This window comes from Mastomys coucha, unplaced genomic scaffold, assembly GCF_008632895.1.
Source record: "Mastomys coucha isolate ucsf_1 unplaced genomic scaffold, UCSF_Mcou_1 pScaffold22, whole genome shotgun sequence".
In the NCBI taxonomy this organism is placed as follows: domain Eukaryota; kingdom Metazoa; phylum Chordata; class Mammalia; order Rodentia; family Muridae; genus Mastomys; species Mastomys coucha.
In genome coordinates this window covers 66,074,144-66,081,756 of record NW_022196905.1, presented here as the reverse complement: position 1 = coordinate 66,081,756, position 7,613 = coordinate 66,074,144, and the positions used below count along the sequence as shown (strand labels likewise).

The following is a 7,613-nucleotide window of genomic DNA, read 5'->3' as shown; positions in this document are numbered from 1 at the left end:
CCTCCTCCTCCTCCTCCTCCTCTTCCTCCTCTTCTTCCTCCTTCTCCTTTTTTGACAGGGTCTCAGGTACCCTAGCTGGCTCTGACATAGCTTTAAGAATGACCTTGAATTCTGATCCTCCTGTCTCTACCTCCCAAGAGCTGGAATTATTGGTGTGCATTACCGCATTTGTTTTATATGATACTTAGGATGAAATCCAAGGCTTTGTTGATGCAAGGAATCCTACTAACTGAGCTCTACCTAGCCTGGAGCTTTTCCTTTAACTAAGCCTGTTACATTTGTCTCCGTGATGCTCTCATCTATTCCCTACAGCTTTCAATACCATATACACATCAAAGCATCCCAAGTTATATCTCTGGCATGACCCATTCCCCTGGGCTCTGGACTCATGTCTAGATATGTCTGCTTGACACCTCTGAATTGTTCCTTCCCATGCATTCTCAGTGATTTGGACTCACCTTCTTCTTTATGGACCTGGGAGTCATCCTGCACTGCTCTCTTTCCCTCAGATTCAATCTGTCCATGTGTCCTGTTAGGTTTGTAGTCATAAGGTATGCAGAAGCCATTAAAATGTCGCCTCCTCCCTTGTGACAAATCAACTCCAGGATACCAATGTCTTCTCCAGGCATTTGTATTGTTGTTCACACAGCCCTGTCAGGTTCATCTCATCCAGTCTTCACTCAGAATCCAGAATGAACTTCTTAAATTGCTAAGTTGTAGCATCTCATTCACCATAGGAAATCTCTGCAATGGTTTCCTACTGTGTTAAGTACGCAAAACCAGTCTTTGCCCACATTTTCAAGGTTCTAGGGATCTGGCCGATCTCTCTGACCTCATGCCATAACCTCTTTTACTCCTTTAGTCTGACTTAGAAACCTGAAGTCCCTGTTCTTCTGTGAAGATGCCAAACTTGTTACAGTCACAGGGAGTTGGGCTTGAGGAGAAATGGGGCTTGAGAAGGATCTGAGTATGCTTTTAGGATAAACAGAACATAGTGTCCTGCCCAGTTAAGCATGCTGAGAGATCCAATAGATCTATCGGTGGAACCAAAGGGAATTTCTTATGATCAGCACTTCTCTGTGGATCGACTGAGAGGAGGATGGGTCCATGGACACGGCAGAAACCTTAGTGTTCTAATGTACAGTTCTTCAGTTGTTGCTGACTCTAGTTATCTTCCACCTGGTTTGCTTTGATTTGGGTTATTGATGCCACCATGTGCTGCCTTTTTTCCAGTTGGTTGTGTGAGGAAGACATTGCTCTTATGATTAACATATTAATGAGCTCTATCTTAATCAACCCAGGACTCTACTTCCTTTGTGCCCCCTCTTTATCTCTTTTGTGGAAAATAAAAAACCCAATAGCTCATGCATCCTTTCCCCCACTCTCTTCTCTTTTTATTCTCTCTCTCCTCCAAAAACCTATGTGCCTGTGTTTCCAATCCAGTTTAGACTCTGAACAACTTTCGGGTGGAGTTACAGCTGCGTTCACAGAGACCAGCACGTTTGTTGGCAGCAATTGATATTGAAAAATAAATGTGGATTAAGAGTATAAATGGAAAGTCAAATTCCCGATGTCACGTTCAGAATCTTAAGACTTAAAGAAACAAGCCAGTCTTTGTAGAAATGGACAGATGAAGCCAGAGAGTGCTGTCATATTTAGAAAGGCCAGGAATTCTCCTCGGGAAGCTTCCCAGAAGCAAGAACTATGTCAAATGTGGCACTTGCCACAGCTGTGTCCATCACTGTGGGTCTTGGCCTTAACCTGACAAGTCTGAAATGTATTTGCCATCATGCTAATGACAGAAGATACACTTCTCAGGACTGTCCTGATGAACTGGAATTTGTAATAATGGTGTATACACCAGAATGCCAGTTTATAATGAGAGCCCAGATCATCACAGGAATCAGCATATGTGAAGTCTGTATAATTAGTCCTTCCCTGTAGCTAGGCATTATAAGAAGCTATATCAAATAATAAGGGTGCTTACTAAGTAGTGACTGGCGACATACCACAGCATGGTAATTGTGACACAGACAGACCTGCAGATCCTGAGTCTGCCCACCGACTTCCTGTAAAGTGGGAATAATAGTAGTCCCTGCTTGTGGCAGATGGCTTTGGGGACATCTTTGAGGCCACACAAGTTAGATTCTAAGAATAACTACCTTCCCCTCTCCCCTCTCTCCTATAAATATGGATTTAGAGTCCCTGTTTTTCTATTGGGGCCTTGCACTATCTTTCATGAATGTAAGCTAGAATTCTAATTTAGGTAGGAGCAATCAGATTCTCTTTCCATAGGAATTTGTGATTGATTTATTTGGTTTTTAACTAACTAAATAGTTAAATCTATTTTTCAGTTCTAGGGATTGAGTCTTGGGCTTCATGGATCATAACAAGTACTCCACCACTGAGCTACCCTGCAAGCCCAGAGCTTGAAATCTAGATACAACAGTTCAACCTCATCTGTCTGTCTGAAGAAGTGGATGATACCCATCCATGAACTGCCGTCTAGTTGAGGATGGGTCAGCAGAGAAGAGGCGAGATCAATGAAGCAGGATTACCCAGGTTAGTGAGACTGAGACCATGGCAACTGGAGAGACTGCCTGAACAACACACCTGCCATTGTCCTGTCCTAAACCCTTTCAGTGTTCTCCCTTGAAGTGGCCTCCTTGCTTAAGCTAACCATATTCTGTGTCTTCCATCTGCAAAAAAAGAAAGAACCTTGGACAATAGCCCAATATGGTATTTTTAAGTGAGTGGACGCCTGGAGAACACAGGTGTTAGATAGTCTTCCTGCTACTGGGATGATGGATTGACATCTTCAATCAAGGCATCCCGAGGACTCCTACAGATTTAGATGAAGGTGACCAGAAGTATTCTGTGACTTAAAAAAAAAAAAAAAATCTCTGCCTGCCTGCCAATCATTTCCTTTTTGACGGCCATTCTTGCCCTCTGACATTCAGCAGTATATGCGTAACTTTTCTCAGACACTTAGTGGCGTGGTGAGCGATTCTGTCTCTGGTGGCTGGACTTTTCCATAGTGGCTTTACAATGAATCTTAGATGACCTTTCAACCTCCCTCCTCTTTACAACCCTTAAACACATCCCAGCATAATCCTTATGCAATATAAGTTGATTATGTTACAGTTGTCCCATATACTCATGATAGTGTGAGTGGAAGAGCTCTGTGACCTGTCCTCACCTTCCTTGACTGCATTGTCAGGCTTCCTACGGCCATTCCCAGGGTTGCAGCCAGACCTCTTTATCACCCCAGTGCCACCGTTGTTAAATATTACTCTCTTGCTTTCTTGAAATCTCCATTAACCTTCTGGGACCCCACTCTGCTGAGACTTCCTGAGGCAGGCAAGGACATTGTGGAACCCTGGGAAAATAGCATTTGGAACAATTCGATTAAAATACCAGAAAATAGCGGCAGATTGTGCTAGAAAAATAGGCTAGGGTCAGACTTGTAATTGACATCCAACAACAATACAACAACCATGACTATGCACTCTCTGGGGTTGGTAGAAGCTGGAAGGCAAATTAGCTTGAACCCCTTGGAATAATTCAGCAATGCCTTCTGACCCTGTTATGCTGGGCACAAAGAGTTGCTGCTTTCCATTTAGGTGGCACTTATTGTGACAATTTTCACGGCCCTTACTGGAAGCTCTTTAGTCACAAGTTCTTTAATGTGAAGGACACTTCTGATGTCGGTACCATTCTGGAGGCTAGAACAAATTGTTTTCTTACTCGCATGAAAATTACCAGGCTGACATTGTACAGGCTAAAAATGTTCACATAGCAGAACTTCTAAAAATAGATCCAAAATACCAAATTGTGTGGCGTGGGACTTCGCAACAGCCACTAGGTATCTCCATATGGTTGTAAAGTTTGTCTGTGGAAAATGGGACCTGTGCTGAGAGGCCCAAAGAGAAGGATTTTTCAGACAAAACAAATCAAAACATCAGATAAACATTTAATTGTTTCACCAATAGACTGAAAGATAACAATTCCCTAAAGGCAATGTGTCTCTATGAAGAATAATTTAGAATACTGTTCAGTTGTTAGGATTTTTTCCCCCCATCCTGTGTCAGAGGATAGTTTTCCAATAGGGGACTTTTACCTTTTCAGTTGGTTAATAAAATATTTGCTATGTTGGGACTTCAATATATATCGCTGATAAACAGTTTTTAATATGGTAAACATCTGGAAAACAATAGATTAATTCTGTGAGGTTTTGTTACTTGAACTTGAGCCTCTGTCTTGTTAATATATAACAGGAGTCATTACTTACTAGGTTACTAATATGTTTATTATCAACATAATTAATATTTGGGGCCCATATGCACAGTACAGATTTATACTTGCAGGAAAAGGGTAAAACATGAAGGTTTTGTTTTTTTATTAAATTTAATCATTCTATTGTTTGTTTATGTTTGTGTGTACATGTATGTACGCATGTGTATGCACACTTGCAGGCATGCTGCAGCACACATGTGGGGGTCAGAAGACAACTCGTAAGATTTAGTGCTCCCCTTCTACCTTGTGGGTTTCAAGAACTGAACTCAGGCTGTTGGCCTAGGTGGCAGACATGTTACCTGATGGGTTGTCTCATTGGTCCTATATATGAAGAGTTCTTACTTGAATATTTCAAGAAGAAGAAGAGGAGAACGAGGAGGAGGAGGAGGAGCAGGAGGAGGAGGAGGAGCAGGAGGAGGAGGAGGGAGAAGAAGAAGAAGAAGAAGAAGAAGAAGAAGAAGAAGAAGAAGAAGAAGAAGAAGAAGAAGACACCCTAGCCAGCAAATGAACCTATTACTAAGAATTTTGACATGCGTATGCAAAGATGTTTTTAAACGTTTCTGAATCAGAATCCCTGGGGAAATTCTCTTTTCTGCTTTCCTTAAGCTCACTTCCCGCAGGCAGTTGTTCACCAGTCCTATTGTTCTGTGATTATTCCAGTGGCCCATTGGCATGACTGCTCTCTGCAGAGTGCTTCGTCTCTGGGGAACTCACCTAAACCTTTGTCCTTACCTTCAAAAAAGTCAATCAACTTCAGTTTCGAGCTAACCTTAAAGGCAATAAATAAATAAATAAATAAATAAATAAATAAAATCAAACCTGGAAAGCTGAATAATCCTGAATGTAGTTTAGTGGTTTGAGGTGAATTCCTAGGGTAAATCAAAGGGAGTGAGCTAGGGTCTTGGAGAGCCCAGCTTCTTGTGCCTTTCTGATGGCTTCACTCTCACCATGGGAGCTGTGTTTATTTATTTATTCCGTGTGTGTGAGCAGATGTGGCTATGGGTGTAGGCATGCTGTGGTGCTTGCTTGGAGGTCAGAGGAGGCTTCCCAGTCTCTGTCTCACCTTCCACCTTGCTGATGTGGTATCTCTCATGTCTGTCCCTTGCTCTGAGCGTTGAACTGATCTTCCTGTCCCCATCTCTCATCCTGAGGTAGGAACACTGAGATCACAGATGGCTGCCACTGTAATCAGCCTTCCATGTGGGTTCTGGGAATCAAATTCAGGCCATCAAGCTTTACTTGCCAATTGCTTTTACTCAATGAGCCCCATTCCTGGCTCTATTTATTTTTTTCTGATGCTGGGGATCAAGCTCACTTCTCATAATAAGCACTCCGCCCTTATTATTATTATTATTGTTTTAAAAAACAGCAATGCCTCTATAAGCAGTTGTGGTATTCACCAAATGCCTTTTCCTTACTGTACAAATGCAGTTCAGCTTTAATTTTGAGCTAGTGTTAGAGGTAGAAAAATAAACTTGATTTATCTGGTTTATTCCTGATTTATCTGGAATCAATAATATAATCCAAAATGATATCTCTCGGTATTATTCTTGAACTATTAATGCCCCCTTTAATACAGAAAATGCAACTGAGTGTCTCTTAAGAATAAACGGATGGATTGCCAGGTGTGATGGTGCATACCTTTAATCCCAGCACTTGAGAGGCAGAGGCAGGCAGGTACTCTATGAGTTCGTGGCCAGCCTGATCTATAGAGTGAGTTTTTAGGATAGCCAAGGCTACACAAAGAAACCCTGTCTTGATAAAAACCTAAAACAAACACAAAAACAAAAAGAATATGCTGATGGAAGCTGTAGAGATGGTTCCATTAGGTAAGAGGGCTTGCTGCTTTCTAAGAGGAACTAAGTTAGGTTCTTATCACCCACATCTAATGGTTCACAACTACCTATAACTTCAGCTCCAGGAGATCTGAGACCTCTGATATCTTGAGATACCTACAGTACAAAGACCCACACAGGTACACACATATACATAACTAAAAATAATAAAACTAGGGCTGGAGAGTTGGCTCAACGATTAAGAGCATTTGCTTCTCTTGCAAAGGACCCTGATTGGATTCCCAGCATCCACATGGCAGCTCTCACAACTGTGTCGCTCGAGTCCCAGGGGATCCAAGTTCTCTTTTAACATTCAAGGGCACTGGGCATGTACATGACACATGGACATGCATACATACAGAACATACACATACAATAATAAAATGAATACATCTAAAAATTATAATAAAATATATCTTAAAAGAGGAGTATGCTGATGTATATAGTCATGAACATATCATATTGAAACCCAATTATTATGTACAATGATCAAAAAAGAGCTCGGGGAGTAGAAATATGATGATGTCACTAGGAAAACATATGGTGGATATGACCAAAAAGATGCCCTGGCTGTCTTGGAGCTATGTAGATCGGGCTGGCCTTGAACTTGCATAGGTCGATCAGCATCTGCCTCTGAGGCCTGGCATTCACAACTGTGCCTGGCTGTGATCTCTTCTATTATTTTTCATCCTGGCAAAAGAAAATGGTAAGCTTAGCGATTTTTTATTTATTTATTTATTTTTGTCTTAGATGCTGGCATCTACTTTCTTCTTTAGGAGACTTTCAAGGTTGTGTTTGTTTGGAAGGCGACCTCAGTAAGCCATTGAGGTAGATGTCAACTGATGAGACGCTTCTGAGAGGGACTCAAAACTGCTGACCTTGGGAATTTGCTCTAGAGGAGAGAAATTCTTGGCCCCTGAGAGAATGCTGAGAAGACAGGGGAGTGAAAAGAACAAGTCAACAGACTGAGCCAAGCCCAGGGGACATGGCTAAGCGGCACGCAGAGCAACACAAGAAACCATTGCTTGGGAAAGGACTCCTCAGATGAAAGTGTACAAAATATGGTCATTCCTCATCACCAGGGTTAGCTCCAGGACCCTTGCCCAGGGCACCACAATCTTAGAGTGCTCAAGTCCCTTATATAAACAGCAAAATGAATTAGGGCTAAGGCTCAGTTGTATTGAATGTGCTAAGCATGCAAGGGACCCTGTGTTCAATTCCCAGCACTAAATAAATGGATAAATTAGAATGGTACAGTATAGGCATATAACCTAACATACATACATATCCAGATTACTATTTTAGTACCTGATACAGTATAAATGTTACACAAATAGTTGTGTTAAGAGATAATAAGAAAAAAAAGAAGAGATGGTGTCATAGGCCTAGGCTGGCCTCCTACTTGGGAAGTCAGACATGCCCCTCCCCAGTGCTGGAATCATAGGTCATAAGTTTGTGCAGTGCTGGGATCCATCCCAGGGT

At 41.8% G+C, this 7,613-nt stretch overlaps 1 long non-coding RNA gene across 1 annotated transcript in view; it reads left to right on the top strand.

Moving 5' to 3' along the window:
• LOC116070138 overlaps window positions 1-7,295 on the top strand; it is a 16,872-nt gene extending 9,577 nt beyond the window's left edge. Inside the window, exons 2-3 of the long non-coding RNA XR_004110289.1 lie at window positions 2,712-2,860; window positions 6,908-7,295. This is a non-coding gene — a long non-coding RNA (uncharacterized LOC116070138). The remainder of the gene's footprint in view (window positions 1-2,711; window positions 2,861-6,907) is intronic.
• The last annotated feature ends 318 nt before the right edge of the window (window positions 7,296-7,613 follow it).